General features: G+C 38.3%; 1 long non-coding RNA gene across 1 annotated transcript in view; it reads right to left on the reverse strand.

Annotated features, from left to right (window-relative positions):
* Nucleotides 1-3253: 3253 nt before the first annotated feature.
* Nucleotides 3254-18422, reverse strand: part of LOC103352227 (uncharacterized) — a 102996-nt gene continuing 87827 nt past the window's right edge. The window contains exons 2-4 of the long non-coding RNA XR_519730.5: nt 8601-8657; nt 7557-7620; nt 3254-7075 (exon numbers count right to left, since the gene is read on the reverse strand). This is a non-coding gene — a long non-coding RNA (uncharacterized LOC103352227). The remainder of the gene's footprint in view (nt 7076-7556; nt 7621-8600; nt 8658-18422) is intronic.

Consider the following 18422-nt stretch of genomic DNA (forward strand, 5'->3'; position numbering starts at 1 on the left):
TGGAGCCCCAACTTCTGATTTACAACTTCTCTGCATTTAGCTCTTGAGTTCTCTGTCACAGGTCCTAGGCAGCAGAAGCAAGAGACAGCTCTGGCTTCAAGATAAATAGATACATGATAGATAGATAGATAGATAGATAGATAGATAGATAGATAGATAGATAGATTATAGGTAGATATAAATTCTTAAATGGAGAGAGGCTAAGGGCTATGAGATCCTGTGAAGATTATTTCATTACTAAACGGCTACTCATCACAAATCTGATACACAACCAGCACACTAAGTTGATTCTTTCACTGTAATGATGTCACCCTTATATTGATACTGTTGTAGCCATTTCTACTTTTAAAAACCATGAGATCTGGCCGGCACCGTGGCTCACTAGGCTAATCCTCCACCTTGCGGTGCTGGCACCCTGGGTTCTAGTCCTGGTTGGGGCGCCAGATTCTGTCCCAGTTGCCCCTCTTCCAGGCCAGCTCTCTGCTGTGGCCAGGGAGTGCAGTGGAGGATGGCCCAAGTCCTTGGGCCCTGTACTCCATGGGAGACCAGGAGAAGCACCTGACTCCTGGCTTCGGATCAGCGCCGTGCGCTGGCCGTGGCAGCCATTGGAGGGTGAACCAACGGCAAAGGAAGACATTTCTCTCTGTCTCTCTCTCTCACTGTCCACTCTGCCTGTAAAAAAAAAAAAAAAAAAAAAAAAAAAAAACCATGAGATTTTGGATTATAAACTAGATCGTGTATCCTGGTTTTGTTTTCAATGCCTTCTTGAGATCAGGAAAGTCATTGTCAGCACTTGGAACGTCAATTCTGCCCTCAAAGAAAAAGAAGGAGCAAATGCTTTCTTATGTACTCTAGCATCATTTTATTCATATCTCTATTTTAGAAATTCTCACCTTTAATTGCTATCTAAATCCTTTCAAGCTGCTATAGCAGAATGCCATAGACTGGTTGGCTTAGAAACAACATAAATGTTTCCCACAGTTCTGGAGGCTGAGTACTCCAAGGTCAAGGTTCCAACATATTTGGTGTCCAGCAAGGGTCAACTTTCTGATTCATAATTGGCACCTTCTAAGTGAGTCTTCACACAGTAGAAGTGGCAAAGCAGCTCTCCAAAGCCTCCCTAAAAAGGTTAGTAACCACATAAACTAATCACCTCCCAAGTGCTCCATCTGCTAATACCATCACATTTGGGATTAGGCTTCAACATATGAAGTTTGAAAGAGCACAAACATTCAGGTCATAGCAATTATAATGATTATTCATATGTCAGTGAGATCATGGACTACATCTTTGTCACCTCTTTATTCCCAGAATTTAGAACATTGCATGTTGTAGGTATTCCATGAGGCTTTATAAAGAACATTAAAAATATCCCTTCCTCTCAAAGTTGTCAAATATATTAAGAGAAGGTATTACTGTGGCTCAAGTTGGAATGTGCACCTGTCTTCTCTTTCAGCACTCAGAAATACAGGATATAGCATAACAAAGTGTTTCTAGTGTAATAAATCTCAGTAAAAGAAAGGAAAATCCTCATGCTGTTAAGCAATAAAGTCAACGCCAGAGCCTCATCTGACTAATGCTAAGGAGGTCATTACATTACATGAGAATATACACCAAATATCTAGCTATTAGCACTGTAATGTCCATGTTGGAAAGAGAGATATGGCCTTGAGCTCATTTAAGATAAAGACCCATATTTGAGGGGTCTGCATAAAGATGAGTCTGGAAGATTTGCTCCCTCTATGAAAACCAGGCTAGAAAAAGTCTATCCTGAGACAGTGGTAGAGAAACAAGATCTGAATTTTTACTACCAACTTAATCCAAGAATCACAAATAGCAAGTACCTAAAGATTTATCTTAATTGAAGATATATCCCATGAAAGAAGAAAACATTTTTTCTATAAGAGCACCATCAAGAAAGGAGGCTTCAATGGAAAAATGAGTTCCAAGGAAGATGCAATAAAACCCAATCACCCAAGTCATTGATCAATCATGAGAAAGAGCAGAAATGAACAGGAAAACTAGAACATGTGATAATAGAATATTTAAAAGAGATCATAAAATAAGTATATTAAATGTGATGATTACAGACAAAAGAGAAAATAAAAACTATAATGGAAGAATATGATCCCATGGGGGCAAAAGCAAATTTATAAAATATCCAAATTAAGTTATTGGTCATTGAAAAAGAAGTAAATGAACAGGATAAATAACAGGAAAAAATAACTACAGAGAGAATTAGTGAAATAGAAGATAAACATGAAGAAACTACACAGAATATACTAGCTAATAATAACAAATATCAGAGAATTCAAAAGACATAGATGATGGATATAGAATGAGTGAAATCAAAATTGAAAGAATAGGTTTTCTATAAAAAAAAGAAAAATGGGACAGATGCATCATTTTTAAAAAATGGATGATATTTTTCTGGCATTGAGAGTAGACAACACTGCAAAATATTAAAATAAAATTCTGTATCAAAACATGATAGAACTTATAAAAGAAAACTCTTAAAACATATTAAAATCAACAGAGTAATTACTTAGAGCAGATTACTTACATAATCATACAAAAAATTGCATGAAGATACCAAAAAAGGGGAAGAAGGGAATGATATTTATCTATTTATCCAAGAGCTAGGATAAAATAACTTTGAATTTAGAGTTTCAACAACAGCCAAGCTATTAGAAAAAATGAAAGTGAAATAAAAATTTTAGAAAAACATTGAAGGGCCAGCATTTTGGCATATTAGGTAAAGCCACAACCTGAAAAGCCAGCATCCCATATGGGTGCCAGTTCAAGTTCCAGCTGCTCCAATCCCAATCCAGCTCTCTGCTAATGTGCCTGGGAAACCAGTGGAAGATGACCCAAATGCCCAAATGCTTGGGCCCTGCCATCCATGTGGGAGACCTGGAAAAAGTTCTTGAATCCTGGCTTTAGACAGGCTCAGCTCTGGCCTTTGCTGCCATTAAGAGAGTGAACATACAGATGGAAGATCTCTCTCTTCTTTTTCTCTGTCTCTTCCTCTCTCTCTGTCACTTTGCCTTTCAAATAAATAAAATAAGTCTATAAATAAATAAAATTGGTCAAGTCAGTTTCAACTATCTGTTTGTAAATAAAATATTTTCCTGAACAATAAAAGTAAATAAGATACAAGGAGAAATATTGAGTTTATCTAAATAAAATCATAAAAATAAAGAAAAAAGCCAGAATATACAAATATTTGAATGAATTAATAAGCTGGATTTAATACACATATCTGTAATCAATGCTTATAAATTATATAGTCTTACTTACCACATATCAAATATGTTCATACTAAAGTTTTGTTAGGTTACAAAAGACTCAACAATAATAAAAATTATATAATAATTATATTTTCAGACTTTAATACCAGAAAAATTGACACAATTAATTACAAAAAGATAGCCAAAAAGTTACATATCTGAAAATTTAGATATTTATTTATAAATAATCTTTGGATAAAGGAAGTTGTAATAGAAGTTGCAAACCATCTAAATAGGATGATGAAATACCACATAGTGAAAGTTTGTAATGCTACTAAATATTGTTGGCTTACCTCTATAGATTTACATAAATGAGTTTCAGTGTCTTCTGGCTTCACTCTGGAGCCCGTGGTCAGATCAAGTTAGGAAAGGTCGTGTTAGGGGATTTATTCTTCTGGCATCCAGCCTGAGAGGTTGCCTCTAGCTGGCTGTGCCCCATAGCAGTTTATTCTGCATAACTCTCTGCTCAGAGTCCCAGTCATGGCACTCTCCCTTGCTTTTACTGGAGTTTTCACTATACAGCTGTTACCAGCCGCAGGCTTACGTTGCTCTCTTGTGGTTCTTCTCCACCCACATCTTTGTAAACAGCCCTGTTGTAAATAAACCCTTCTCCAATTATACTGTTTTGAGAGTGCCATCTGTTTCTTATTGGGACCATGACTGAAGGAATCCATGATGTAGATTTAATTTAAAAGAACTGCACACTCTAAGATAGGGAGGCAGGTGGTAACAGCAACAATGGTGTTAGTTTTGGGGATAACTGGGAACTGGACACTGGTACTGTCTGGATGCAGCAGACAGAATTGCTACCTTTTGTTTCCCAGGGCACATTTATGGATTCTTCAGAAATTCCCCATCCCTGCAACCTCTCACCATGACCTTGGCATGGTCGGAGCATGTCTTCTGCAGCCACATTGGACTACCTGTGATGCTTTCCTCAGGTTCTATGCTTCTAACCTATGGACACTTCCCCTACTCATGTTTTTAAACATGTATTTATTTATTTGTAAGGTAGAGTTACGTAGAGAGAGGGAGACACACACACACACACACACACAAATGAGAGAAAGAGAAAGAATCTTCCACCTGCTGGTTCACTTCAAAAATGGCTTTCTGGGATTCATGGTTAGACCCATAGCTTTTAATTATTTAGCCTGAACATCTCAGACTTTTCTTGTTTTCAAACCCCTCCAAGCCAAGCCATAGTCTAGGACATGTGAACTACTCACGGTTGCTCTCCCCTTCCTCATCCCTGGCCCTCACTTCCCATCCCCAGCTGTGGTGATTGATATTTAGCTAGTACATGGCCTTGGAGAATTTTACTCATGATTCCTGGGTAAAAAAGGAAGTAGATGAAAATGTATTACATGTCATTGCTAAACCAGAAGTCCTGATTATGTACTTTTCACATCTAATACTACCAATAGTTATTTGATTGTAATGTTAGTATAACATTTTGTAGATGAGGATACTAAGACTTAGATAGGTTAGTAATGTGTCTGTCCTCTGTCACATGGCTAATAGTCTTATGTGAGCAGGACTCACAAAAGGCAAAACATGGCAGTAATAGGAACATAATTTAACCAAAAACCAAGTATTTCATATTCCTAAGTAATGGGCACTTTAGGTTTAGCAAAAGCAAAATGGAAGGAAGGTAGGATTCCTGTACATCCTCAAATTTTAATGAGTACATAATGACATTCATTGGAGCAAACTGGTCCCAGAGCTTGAATAACAACTTCTCCCTTTCATTTGCCTCGGACTTCAGTCTTTGCCATGGAGTTCCTTCATGCAGTGCACTCTGATCCAGATTAGTATGAGAATCTCCTTGCCATTACAAATTTACATATTTCCCTGGAATGGAATTCTGTCGGAAAATTTTAAAAGATCTATGTATTCATTTGAAAGGGAGAATGATAAATAGAGAGGGAGAGACAAAGAGCCAGATCTTTCATCTCTTGGTTCACTCCCTAAATGTCCCCAACAGCCCAGGGTGGAACAGGCAGAAGCTGATATCCTGGGACTCTTTCCAGGTCTGCCGCATGGGTGGCAGGAACCTAAGTATTTGGCAGGATTTGAATCAGAAATAGAGACAGAACTTCATCCCAGCATCCAATATGGAATTTGGAAGTCCTAAGCTGCAGCTTGACCTACCACCAAATGCCTACCCTTTGTTCAGAATTTTGACGTAACATGACCCGCATATCAACTTTTCAGGTCTTCTCAAGGCATTTAAGAACTTTAATATGTAAGGAAAATTGACTCAAACCACAATCTCATGTAGAATGGGAAACCCAGTATCCTGGCCACCTTTCCTGAAGATTGTGTAGGGAGCTCATGTTTCTCCTATTCACCTGGTTTTGTATCCTGCTTCTATTCTCAGTCTCTACAATTGACCTTATGAATTTCCTCTTCCTTTTAATGTTCTATCTTATTATTGGAAAAAGCCAGATGACTTTAGTTCCCAGAGCTAAAGCTCCGAGAGCACAGTTATTACTGCAGGACAGGCCCTGCCCGGTGCTGCTGCATTGCAAACAGTTAAGAGAGCTATTTACTCCTTATAATCCGTGGCCAATCTTACAGATTTTGTCTCCAGGAAACGTTCATGGTCGCCTCACCTTGGAATCCTTGGTCCAACATGATACTAGATTTTCCTTTGCCCTCCTTTGGATTCTTGCTCTCTCTTCTCTTTTTCTATAGCTATTTTTCCACAACCAAAATGGCCTTATTTCTATTAACACAGAGAATACTTGTACTCTGTCCATACAGAATCCAGAAACATTTTTCAATGATCAAAACGTTGCTCACCAAATAACAAGGAAGACATGACTATAGTAAATACTTAGATCATGTGAGCATAAGATAAACTTTGTTACCAGAAAGAGTTAGGAACGTATCAATTATGAATAGTCATATGCATAATAAGGATAATTCCCATTTGAAACCACACAGGGGCTAATTTTTTAAAAAAGAAAATAGAATATGACCAAAATGCTGTTTTGACTAAAATTGATATTAATATAATCAGTTTATTCTTTTATTTTAAAGATTTATTTATGTACTTCTTTATTTGAAAGCCAGACAGGAAGAAAGAGATATGGAGAGAGGGAGAGAGAATCTTTCATCTCCTGGTTCACTCCCCAAATGGCCACAAAGAACTCCATCATGGTCTCCCACGTGGGTTGTGGGGAGCAACTGGGAGCAACTCGGACTAGACTAAGTTACTGGAATTAAGACTTATTCTATGCATCTGCTTTCCCACAATATGGCACTGAGAAGGGAAACAGCTTCTACACAGCTGCCTCCAGTTCAACCAATAAACTGTGGGACCTGCTCCTGATTGGAGGAGAGCAGTGTACTCGGCGTGTGGGTAGCAGAGTTGGGATTGGTGGAAGAGGACTATAAAGGAGGAGAGAGACAACATGCACCAGGAACATCTAAGGGGAGCATCTAAGGGGAACACCTGTGCAGCCCCCGAGAGAGCTGGCCGGCGGTGTGCCGCTCCCCTGCGGAAGTGGGGAAAGTGGCCAGGGGGAACCGCCCTTCCACAGAGGTGGAAGGGATGGTAGCCAACCCGGGAAGGACCAGCAGCCAACCCGGGAAGGACCAGTAGCCAACCCGGGAAGAACCAGCAGCAAACCCGGGGAGGGCCGAGCAGACAGAAGAACAGCGCAGGGTCCTGTGTCGTTCCTCCACGAAGACGGGGAGCGACAGTGGGTGACATGGTACCAAGGGCTTGGCGCATCATCCTTTGCTTTCCCAGGTGCGTTAGCAGGAAGCTGTAACTGAAGCAAAGCAGTCAGGACTCATACCAACACTCTTATATGAGGTGCCAGCTATTGCAAGCAGTGACTTAACCTGCTGGGTCGCAACACTGGCCCCATAATCTGTTTATTCTTGCAAAGGTGGCAATTATTTCAGCATTGTAACGTGTTTCCGTTTATATATTTTGGGCTTTGCATTAGAAGAGCACAAAAAAGTGTTAACAAATACAGAAAGTGTATGAAGTAACATAAATATGTGGGTTAAAATATATGTGAAAATATCTGCCAATCACAATTAATTCACAAAAGAATAGTTGCATCTCAAATAATTGGAAAGGTTCACAAGTCACAGGGGCATAAACATTGCCTTCGCGTTGGTTGCTAAGCCCATGTTACACTGGCTCTGAGTTTTAGTGCAGGGACCATCCTTAGAAATGCCTGAGGAAGCGAGATTGACTCTGAGTAATGAACTGCAATCAGGAAGCATGTGGCAAAGACTTACCCCCACACTGAGCTCCAGGGCCACCCAGGGGCTTCGGCAGACTTCACTCTGATTGAAGTCTTTTCTGAAAATGAAATCCCAATACCACATTTGAAATGTAGTAGGGCCAAACTTTGCATGAAATTTTCCCCTTCCAAAGGAAACCCCGGCCTAATTGCTATTATTTCTCCTTCGACATTAATTTTTATTATTTTATATTGCCTAAAATAATTTTGCAATGTTTTAACACAATATATTTTAGAAAAAAACAGTTCTGAATTCATAAGCAACCCCTATGGCATGTCCTTGGCATTGGCTGTAAAATTCCAAAGTACCTAATTTATTTGATTGATTGATTTTTGAATGTGTAAAAGGGTACCAAGCCCAACAGCATATAATTTTTCTCTTACAAAATGGAATGTGAATGAATAAAAGATAATTGCTTTTTTGTATTCAGGCTGTTGTCTTTACATAGTTTTTTTTCTACAGCTCTGAAGTGACTGAAAAGCATCTTTTTCTTTTTAGAGCAATAAGAACTCACCCTACTATTCCTCAACAAAATTCCATATGCAGACCCAGCTCAGCGCTCTGCTGTTGTATTACCTTGACCAGGATGCTGCCTTACTCTGGTGCAACCGCACCAGGATGCCAGTGAATACAACATGTTCTAGAGACTGAAGCTCACATATTTGGTGCAGAGAAGAGCCTTCTTCTAGAATCTTCTCTGGTTGGAAGTTGCACTCCCAGTATCTTCAAGTTCACAGACTGAGCACAATGCAAAGAAATGAGGTTGTATTTTCCCAAGGAAGCAAGAGGATATAATCTGTAAGTTAGATAGAAGCCTGCACAGTTTAGCATGGACTTAACTAAAGCACTCTTTTCTTATCTCCTCTCCTCTCACTTTCCATCCGTCTTCAACTTGGTTAACAGCAAGGGGCTGACCAAGGAATTGCATTTCCTTATCTTGCTGACCAGAGCAATCACTCTTTGGAAGCCAGGGAGAAGGATACCAGGTGGTTACGAGGTGGGTGGAAGGCTGAGGGACAGGAAGGAACATTCACTCACCTTAGCAGCTCTATGGCCTGCTGCTTCTATGTTCTCCTTCCCACAGCTCTAGAACTCCTATAACCAACAAGAAGTTGGACAAATATTGAGTGCTTCCTAGAGATGATCATGAACTTTTCTTACAACTTTGAAATTTTTAAAGTACATCAATCAATTTTCTGCAATTTTTATTGCCTCAGTCTGCTTTGGGGAGAAGGGCAATGATGTAGGATAATAGTTCTCCCTTCAAATGTATTTGAGATTTCAAATCTAATTACAAGTTCCCTCTTACATTTGGCTTGTTCCATATGTAAAACAAGCCAAAAATGTGACTTTCCCATTCCAAGAATTATAAGTTTTTTTTTTATTTTATTTTTAGGCCAAATAGAAAAACACCCTGGGCTGAGATGAGATTAAAGAAAATTATTTTGTTATTTTTTTTGTCATAGGTCTTTGTAAGTCTCCAGAAAAAAAAATCATTGTGTTATCAAGTACAGACGAGTGCTTGTACTGTATAATATTAGACCATTGTGTAATCTTCAGGGTTTTTGCATTTTCTGCAAGATTAATCTTCAAGGCCCAGCACCTCCACAGGATCCTCGTGCAAACAAGCAATTGACCTCTAGATTTGTGACAAGGCTGTTGGACCTCTCCAACAACTATGGGCAAAAGCAGCTGCCAGAATTTGACTGTGAGGCTTGACCCAACACTGAAAGTCAAGTACTTTGCCAACAATCATGTCAAAATAATAAAAGAAGGACATATCTGAGAAATTATCTGACTACTGTGCTGCAGGTGCAGTGAACTGGGAATAAGGTGTGGACACATTCCTAGAAGGAAGAGCATTTCTCACAGAGTGCTCACTCTCCCCAAGGCATGTAAGTATCAGCACAATGAAGCATCCTTCTCAGAGTGCCTCTTTACCTTTCATTAAAAATTATTTTGTAACATAGTAACTGAGCAGATTTGTTAGCAGGAGTCCTGGTGCTGACTTCAAAGCCTTGTTGAAGAAAGACTCTTTAAACCTGGAGCTCATAATTTGCATCTGAAACAGCAGCACAGCTCACGCTGTTCTGCCTGTGTGTTTCAAGAGACAGGAATCCTTGGCTTGGAGAGCAGCATCCAATGCAATGGTGGCGTCTTGGAAGTAGGAATGTAGGAATCTACTTACATAGACAGACCTCACTTACTGCAAGCCATTCTGGTCATAAATGTCAGAAAGTTCATAAATGTCAGGTAGTAAAAAACAAGGAAAGGAAATCAGGAGCTTGAGAGAGATGCACAGTACAAAAGACCTTGGCTCAAATAATCAATATCATCACCCACAAGCATTGCATTGATGAGTTAACCGAACCTTCAGTTTTCTTACCAAACACCCAATCTAGAGAGATTCCCTTCCATACTTTTCCTCCTAAAAGTGGTGAAAACCTGCTTGGGAGAAACAACGAAATGGGAAAAGTCTATGAAGTTGTCTTTCTGAAGGACGCTAGGGTCTAGGGCCTTGTATGAATCTGGGGGAGATATATAGACTCTACAGCTATCCCACTATAGTCAAGTAAATGTAACCTTAATTAAATGGAGTGAACTTTAGTACTAGACATTTAATAGTGCCTCATAAGCAACCAAGTATCCTAAGATAGATTGCAAATTACCTCAGAATATTTCTCCACATGATGTAATTCCATATATATGCTTTGTGCAATTTAAAAAAAAGCATCCCAAGGACACAATTAATAAATCCATAATTAAAAAGAAGGAAGACTATATGCCTAAGGAAACAAAGTGAAGACATGAATCATACTGTTAAAGAACTAATAATAAATTGAAAACAGAAAGAAACATGACATACATAACTGATAACTGCAAAGAGAAAATGGTTTGCAATAAACACAGTGAAGTCTCATGGAAAATGTAGAGATTAAAGCACCAGAGACAAGCTAATAAAAGTGAAAGACAGGTAAGACTGATGCTACATGTTTGACATCCATACATTTAAAATCTCAGCCAATTAACACTCAAAGGTGGTAAGGGAAATTTTTCTTGACATGAAATACTTTATTTCCAAGCTAAAAGAGCACACTATATATCAAGACACATCTGGCATATTGAACTTTATGGAAAAATGAGGAATACCACAGAAGTGCTGACAAAAAAATGAAACCATTTCTAAGAGAGAAAAAAAGAGAAAATTTCTCCTTAGACACATTCAATGATGGAAGTTGAATGTTCTTAGTGAAAGAAACTATGACAAAGAAAATTAAACCCCTTGATGATGTCTTTCAAATGTAAATACACTAGGCAGATATTTAATAATGTTAAGAGTTAAGGGAACTCATGGATTACAACTGTGAATCCCATTCCTAATGTGCTCACAATGAAATTGAAAAAAAAAAAAGAAAAAACCCATATAATGACATAAATTAAATAAATTTTGAAATTACTTTGAAATCTATAGATATGGTTTGGAGCTTGATTGCATAGAATTGTCTTAGAATTATTTCAAATTAACCCAAAAATGTGTGCAGTTTATCTTTATGAAACAGAATGTAAGCAGAATAAACTTTGACAACATAAAACAATCAACAAGATCAGGAGGAGAAACAGGAGAAGATGGGGAGAATGCTTCAAGTGTTAAAATCTATCTTTGTAGTAGGAGTTAATCTACATGTATTCAATGAAAACAGCCTGATTAAAAACAATATTATAACTTTTCATAGTTTTATCTTATCCTTAACAAATGATAAATCTGTGATATGGAAAGTGAGTAGCATTTCAGCTTTTCTTGATTGCACCTCAATTTGTTTTCCTTCTATAATTAAGTCCAAGGAGACTACGCTGTGACTCCTTGGTCAATCCCATATGGGCACTGGGTTCTAGTCCTGGTTTCTTCTCTTCCAGTCTAGCTCTCTGCTGTGACCTGGGAGGGCAGTGGAGGATGGCCCAAGTGCTTGGACCCCTGCACGTGTAGGGGAGACAAGGAGGAAGCACCTGGCTCCTGGCTTCGGATCGGCACAGTGCCGGCCGTGGCGGCCATTTGGGGGGTGAACCAACAGAAGGAAGACCTTTCTCTCTGTCTCTCTCTCTCACTGTCTAATGCTATCTGTCAAATAAATTAAAAAAAAAAAGTAAGTCCAAGCAAAATTGAGTAAAACTTACTTAATAATAAATTATGTGGCACAAAAGTATATTGACATCTTGATCTCTGTTTCATTGAGCATATTTTAGATGCAAAATTCACCCATTTTAGGTAACCATATGATTATCCCAATAGATGCAGAGAAAGCATTTGATAAAATGCAACACCCTTTCATGATGAAAACTCTAAGTAAATTGGATATATAAGGAGCATTCCTCAATACAATTAAAGCAATTTATGAAAAACCCACGGCCAGCATCTTATTGAATGGGGAAAAGTTGGAAGCATTTCCACAGAGATCTGGCACCAGACAGGGATGCCCACTCTCACCATTCCTATTCAATATAGTTCTGGAAGTTTTAGCCAGAGTTATTAGACAAGAAAAAGAAATTAAAGGGATACAAACTGGGAAGGAAAAAGTCAAACTATCCCTCTTTGCAGATGATATGATTCTTTATTTAGGGAATCCAAAGAACTCTACTAAGAGACTATTGGAACTCACAGAAGAGTTTGGTAAAGTAGCAGGATATAAAATGAAACTCTATGGATTTTATTTATTTATTTATTTTTGACAGGCAGAGTTAGACAGTGAGAGAGAGAGAGACAGAGAGAAAGGTCTTCCTTTTTCCGTTGGTTCACCCCCCAAGTAGCTGCTACGGCCAGTGCATTGCTGCCGGCGCGCTGTGCCGATCCGAAGCCAGGAGCCAGGTGCTTCCTCCTTGTCTCCCATGTGGGTGCAGGGCCCAAGTACCTGGGCCATCCTCCACTGCCTTCCCTGGCCACAGCAGAGAGCTGGACTGGAAGAGGAGCAACCGGAACAGAATCTAGCGCCCCGACCAGGACTAGAACCCGGAGTGTCGGCGCTGCAGGCGGAGGATTAGCCTAGTGAGCAGCGGCGCTGGCCAAAACTCTATGGATTTTAACAAGTGTATGGTCAGTTAATAACCACCATGATTATGGTCAAAAATATTTCCATCATTTCAAAAACTTTTGAGGCCTCTTTGTAGTCTGTCCTCACTGTAACCCTCTGGGAAAACACTGAGAAGGTTTCTCTCTATAGGTTCACCTTTCACTGAGTGTCACAGAAGTTGAATCAAATAGCGTGATGGAATCTGACTTTTGTATTTAACAAAATGCTTTTGAGATGCACCCACGTGGCGGCCTTCAGTTGTTCCTCTTTATGGCTGTGTGTATTCTATTGTATGGATACCATAATTTGTTTATCTCATCATTTGGCATCTGAGGAATTTTGTATTGTTCCCAGTTTTTTTTTTTTTTTTTTTTTTTTTTTTTTTTTTTTTTTTTTTTTTTTTGACAGGCAGAGTGGACAGTGAGAGAGAGAGACAGAGAGAAAGGTCTTCCTTTGCCGCTGGTTCACCCTCCAATGGCCGCCGCTGCAGCCGGCGCACCGCGCTGATCCTGGCAGGAGCCAGGAGCCAGGTGCTTTTCCTGGTCTCCCATGGGGTGCAGGGCCCAAGCACCTGGGCCATCCTCCACTGCACTCCCTGGCCATAGCAGAGAGCTGGCCTGGAAGAGGGGCAACCGGGACAGAATCCGGCGCCCCAACCGGGACTAGAACCCGGTGTGCCGGCGCCGCAAGGTGGAGGATTAGCCTATTGAGCCACGGCGCCGGCTCATCCAGTTTTCAGGACTATGAATACAGCTGCTATAACATTCACACACAGACTAAAGTGCAAGCATTTATTTCTATTTCTTTTGGACAAATAGCTTAAAATGGCTTTTGGCATTCTATGTAGAGTGCATGTTCTTTCACTTAATGCCAAACAGTTGAACTATTTCTCAAAGTGGTTGTACAATTTGTACCATGCCATAAATGTATGAGATTTCTACTTGCTCCTTGTCAACAATTGGCATTGTTAAAAGTTGGCACTGTTATTTTTTTAAAAATCATACCAATAGGTTGTTAGTTGTCTATTTTTTCCCTATCTTTAGTTAATGGTGTAGTAGAGGGGGTGTGGAAGTTTACAGATTTGTCCTTTTTTTCCTGAATTGCTTAAGTTCTTCATAATAAATATACATTATTTACCTTTAAAAGAATTAGTTTCTTTTTTTTTTTATTTGACAGGTAGAGTTACACAGTGAGAGAGAGAGAGAGACAGAGAAAAAGGTCTTCCTTCCATTGGTTAACCCCCAAAATGGCCACTGTGGCCAAAGCTATGCTATACTGTCCTTCATATCTGTAGCAATGACCCTTCTTTCACTCCTGATATAATTTGTTCTCTTTTTATATCTTGTTCCTCAAAAGATAAGAGACTTTTTTCCCTCCTTTGATTTCTTTTAAGGTTTTCTCTTTGTCTTTAGTTTTCTGCAGTTTGAATATGATATGCCCAAGAGTGTATTTTTACAATTTTTTGATTGTTTTCTGAGCTTCTTGGATTGTGATATTACATGTATTGGAAAAATTCTCAAGACATTATTACTTCAAATTTTTCTTCTGTTCCATCAGTTGTTTTAGTTTTTTTTGGTATTTCAATTACATTTACATTAAACTATTTTGCAATTTTTGATATGCTGGTCTTTTTTTTTATCATTTTTTTCTTTGTATTTAAGTTTGGGAAGATTCTACTGACACATCTTCCAATTAATTGATATTTTCTTTGACCACACCCAATCTAATCATCAACCCATCAAAAATTTTTTCATTTTTTTGTTTCCTTAAAGAAACCTCACAGTTTTTCTCTTTTTATTTAATTTATTGGGAACAAAGAGAAACAGAGAGGCAACTAAATCTCCCATCTACTGGTTCACTCTCCTAATGCCTAAAACAGAATTTGAGGAGGCTGGAACTCAATCCGGGTCTCCCAAATGGGTGGCATTGACTCAACTTTTTGGGGTACCACCTGCTGCTTCCAAGAGTGACATTAGCAATAATCTGGAGTCAGAAGTTGGAGCCAAGGCTGTACATTAATTATACCAATGTGGAATGCACACCTTCCGAGATACAACTTAACCATGCTCACCTCTGTTTTCATTTCTGTTACAGTGTTTTTGAATTCTAGCATTTCCTTTTGATTTGTTGTAGATTTTCATCTGTGCTTACACTACTTTTCTGTGTTTACATGCTGCCTACCTTTTCCATTAGAGCCCTCAACATATTTCCATCTAATACTTTCAAAATCTCTTCATATCTGAATCTTGTTTTGAGCTTGTTTTGTCTCTTCAATGTTTTTTTTTTTTTTGCTTTTCATTATGCTCTATAATTTTGTGTTAAAATCCAGGCATTCTATATTGCATAATGAGAATGATAAGGATAAGTTGGTGTATAGTATGAGATTTTGTTTTAATCTGACTTGGATCTGGACCAAATTGAATATTTGTTGTTGCTGTAATTGCTGGTGGCTTCAGTTTCCTCTTGCATTTTGTTTTCATTTTTATCACTGAGTTTCCTCGTGTGTTCTTTTTCTGTTTCCTTCCTAATGCCTTTGTCTTTCCCCATGAAGTCCTTAAATAGGATCCACATTTTGCAGCTCTACTAGTTGGATACCTTTGTGTTTTTTTACTGATGTCTTGTTAATGTGACAGTAAGGTGTGGGAAGGGGGAAATGTTATATAAGCTTCTGATAAGCTCTCAGTCTCTCTGTGTGCCTAAGTCCCAGGTCATGGCTTCCAGGGTGTTTTTAGCCTTTCCCTGCTCCTTTTCTAGGTACTAGAAAAGAAAGTTAGAAATGGATGAAGTTAAATAATTGCTCTTCTTCCAGGTCGGTAGGACTCTGGCTACTCTTGGAGAACAGGGATTTCTTAGGGAGAATATGTGTGTTATTGACATGGTTACTTTTTTCCAACCCAAGACATGAGGGGAAATTTTTTATCTCTTCAAACCTTGAAAACCTGGTAGATCCCTGGAAGTTAAAGCATCATGGGTCTCCTAAGATTTTGTCCCCAGTTTCTCACTCTTAAATTAATCCACACTCAGTCCCTAGAGATTCATTAAAACTATCATTTAAATGTTCTTTCCAGCTAAAAGCTCTAGTTTCTTTTATCCTGGGTTGGCTTATCTTGACAGTGATACTGCATATTCACCTGTCTCTATTGATTTCAGGTGGTGGTTTACCCTGTTATTTCAACTCCGTAATACCAGCTCCTTGGGATGCTATATCCCATATCTAAGTGTGAGGGATCAAATCCTGCCTCTGTTTCCTGTCCAGCTTCCTGCTGATGCACCTGGAAGACAGCAAATGATAGATCTAGTACCAGAGTCCCTCTCATCCACATAGGAGACCTGGAATGCGTTCTTGGTTCCTGGCTGCAGCCAAACCCAGCCCCAGCTGTTGCAGGCATTTGGGGAGTGAACCAGCAGATAGAAGACCTCTCTCTCTCTCTCTCTCTCTCAGATGAATAAAAATTGAAAAACATTTTAAAAAGGAAAATCAATAATTTTTTTCAGTTATTTTCTTGTTGTAAAGATGGAAGTGATGACTTCCCAAGCTGTTTACATGAAAGAGCTGGAGTCAGAAGTATCTAAACCTAGGATTTTGAGAAACCTGCATCCATGATCCCATGATTCTTAACTACAATACTGTATGGCTCTTTTATCTCTCCTTTGGTCTCTGCGCTATATTGATTAAATTGCCATAGCTTTAACATTTATATAAATATCTAATATCATTATTCTCTTATGTCTTCTCTACTCACAGTTTTTCTAACATTAAAACTTGTATTCAATAAAACCTTAAAATATTTTTCAAAGCTCTAAACATATATATATTTAAATCTCATTTGGAAAGCATTTTAATCCACAAACGTGACATAGAATAATTGATACATTTATAATATTCACATTTTACAGTGACACATGACTTATCATTTACTACTATTTATTAGCTTTCTCACTATCTTTCATAGATTTTATAGCTTTTCCTTTACAAAGTTCTTCTATGCTATTGTGCTGAATTTATTAACTATATTACATATTCAAATGTTCTATTGGCTTGTTTAATTTTCAGGTACTTAAATTGATAAAACTTGAGAGTGGTTTGTTAAATTTCCCCATTAATGTTTTGAAATCCTCCAATTAATATTTTAAGTTTGTTACTGTATGTGAAATTTCCTTTAAGGTTTTTAATAAAACCAACCAACTCTTTTATTTAATCTATGATTCATCTTAATGCTTCATTAATGTATTACTTTTGGTAACCTTCTATTCATATTTCATACTTTTTCCCTGTCATATTGAAAAGATGAGCAGATGTTGCAGAATCATTTTCCGCTCCTTTTATGAGGTATATGTATTTTTTTCCATGAATTTTTCAGAGTAAAATGTCCTTTTCTCTTACAATGAGCTTTCTCCTTGGTCTTTTAAAAAATTCTTGACTCATACATTTGTTCATTTAACAAAAATGTTGTGTGATTCAAATGTGTAAAATGGAAACTCCTTGAAGTCTTTGGCCCAGCCATCATGAAGCAGGGTATTTTAGGGAAGACAGAGAATTAAAGGAGAAATTACACTGTGGTCAATACTATGATGGAGACACAACCACAGATAGACTGTTAGATCTCGACTATGTGATCACTCTAAATCTCCACTTCCTTGGGCCAAGAACAAAACCTAATTCCTAGGAGCCTTGGTAGGGAACAGATGAACTCAAGCATTTAAAATGACCATCTAGTTGCCTAGTGCAGAGCAGTTGTTTCAACATTGTTAGCTATTATTTTTGTCATGAATACCACATCTAAAATTCTGCCATTCATCATTTTGTGCCACAGAGCCCTGTATTTTCTTGAAGTACCTGTTACCATGTGGCATTTTCTTCTTTGTGTGTTTACTGATTTCTTGTGTATTTCTTCATGTACTGACAGTGAGAAAACAGGAAAATATTGTCCTTGTCTTCACAGAGCTTCCATTCTTGTGAAGAAGATACACAGTTTATAATCAATCCTACAATTAGCTCTATCAGAATTCTAAGAAATTTTACAAAGGAGATGGATAGGTTTTGGGAGCCTGGAAGGTCTGGGTGTGGGAAATTTGGTAGAAACTATAAGGAAAATTACATTTAAAGCAAGATCTTAAAGTTGGTTAGTAATTAGTCAAGCCAAGAGAGTGAAGAGAGGAAAAGGCAAACTCCAGTTGTTCTATGCATCTCAGGATTTTTAAAAATAGTACAAATATTGTAATTAATACACAATTCTTCTTAAGTGCTGAAACTTAACTGAAAAGTGATTGCTGTTAAATATAAGAGTGGGAATAAGAGAGGGAAGAGATGTGCAATTTGGGACATGCTCAAGCTGACTTACCTCAAACGGTAGAGTTAGAAACATACCAGGGGATTCGAATTCAATCCCATCAAGGTGGCATGTACCAATGCCATCTCACTAGTCCAGGTGATCAATTTCTGTTCACAATTGATCATAATGATAGGACTAAGAACCAAAGGGATCACATAAAAAAGACTAGTGCCTGCTAATACTAGCTGATAGAATAAAAAAGGGAGAGAACGATCCAACATGGGAAGTGAGATACACAGCAGACTCATAGAATGGCAGATGTCCTAAACAGCACTCTGGCCTCAGAATCAGCCCTTAAGGCATGCAGATCCGACTGAAAAAACCCATGAGAGTATTTCAGGCATGGAAAGCCAAGACACTCTGGGAAAAAAAAAAAAAAAAAAAAAAAAAAAAAAAAAAAACAAACAAACAAAAAAAAACAAAAAACAAACACCTAAATGAAAGATCTCTGTGAGTGAGTTCCC

This window comes from Oryctolagus cuniculus, chromosome 5, assembly GCF_051225735.1.
Source record: "Oryctolagus cuniculus isolate XC-2025 breed Fujian yellow rabbit chromosome 5, ASM5122573v1, whole genome shotgun sequence".
Classification (NCBI taxonomy): domain Eukaryota; kingdom Metazoa; phylum Chordata; class Mammalia; order Lagomorpha; family Leporidae; genus Oryctolagus; species Oryctolagus cuniculus.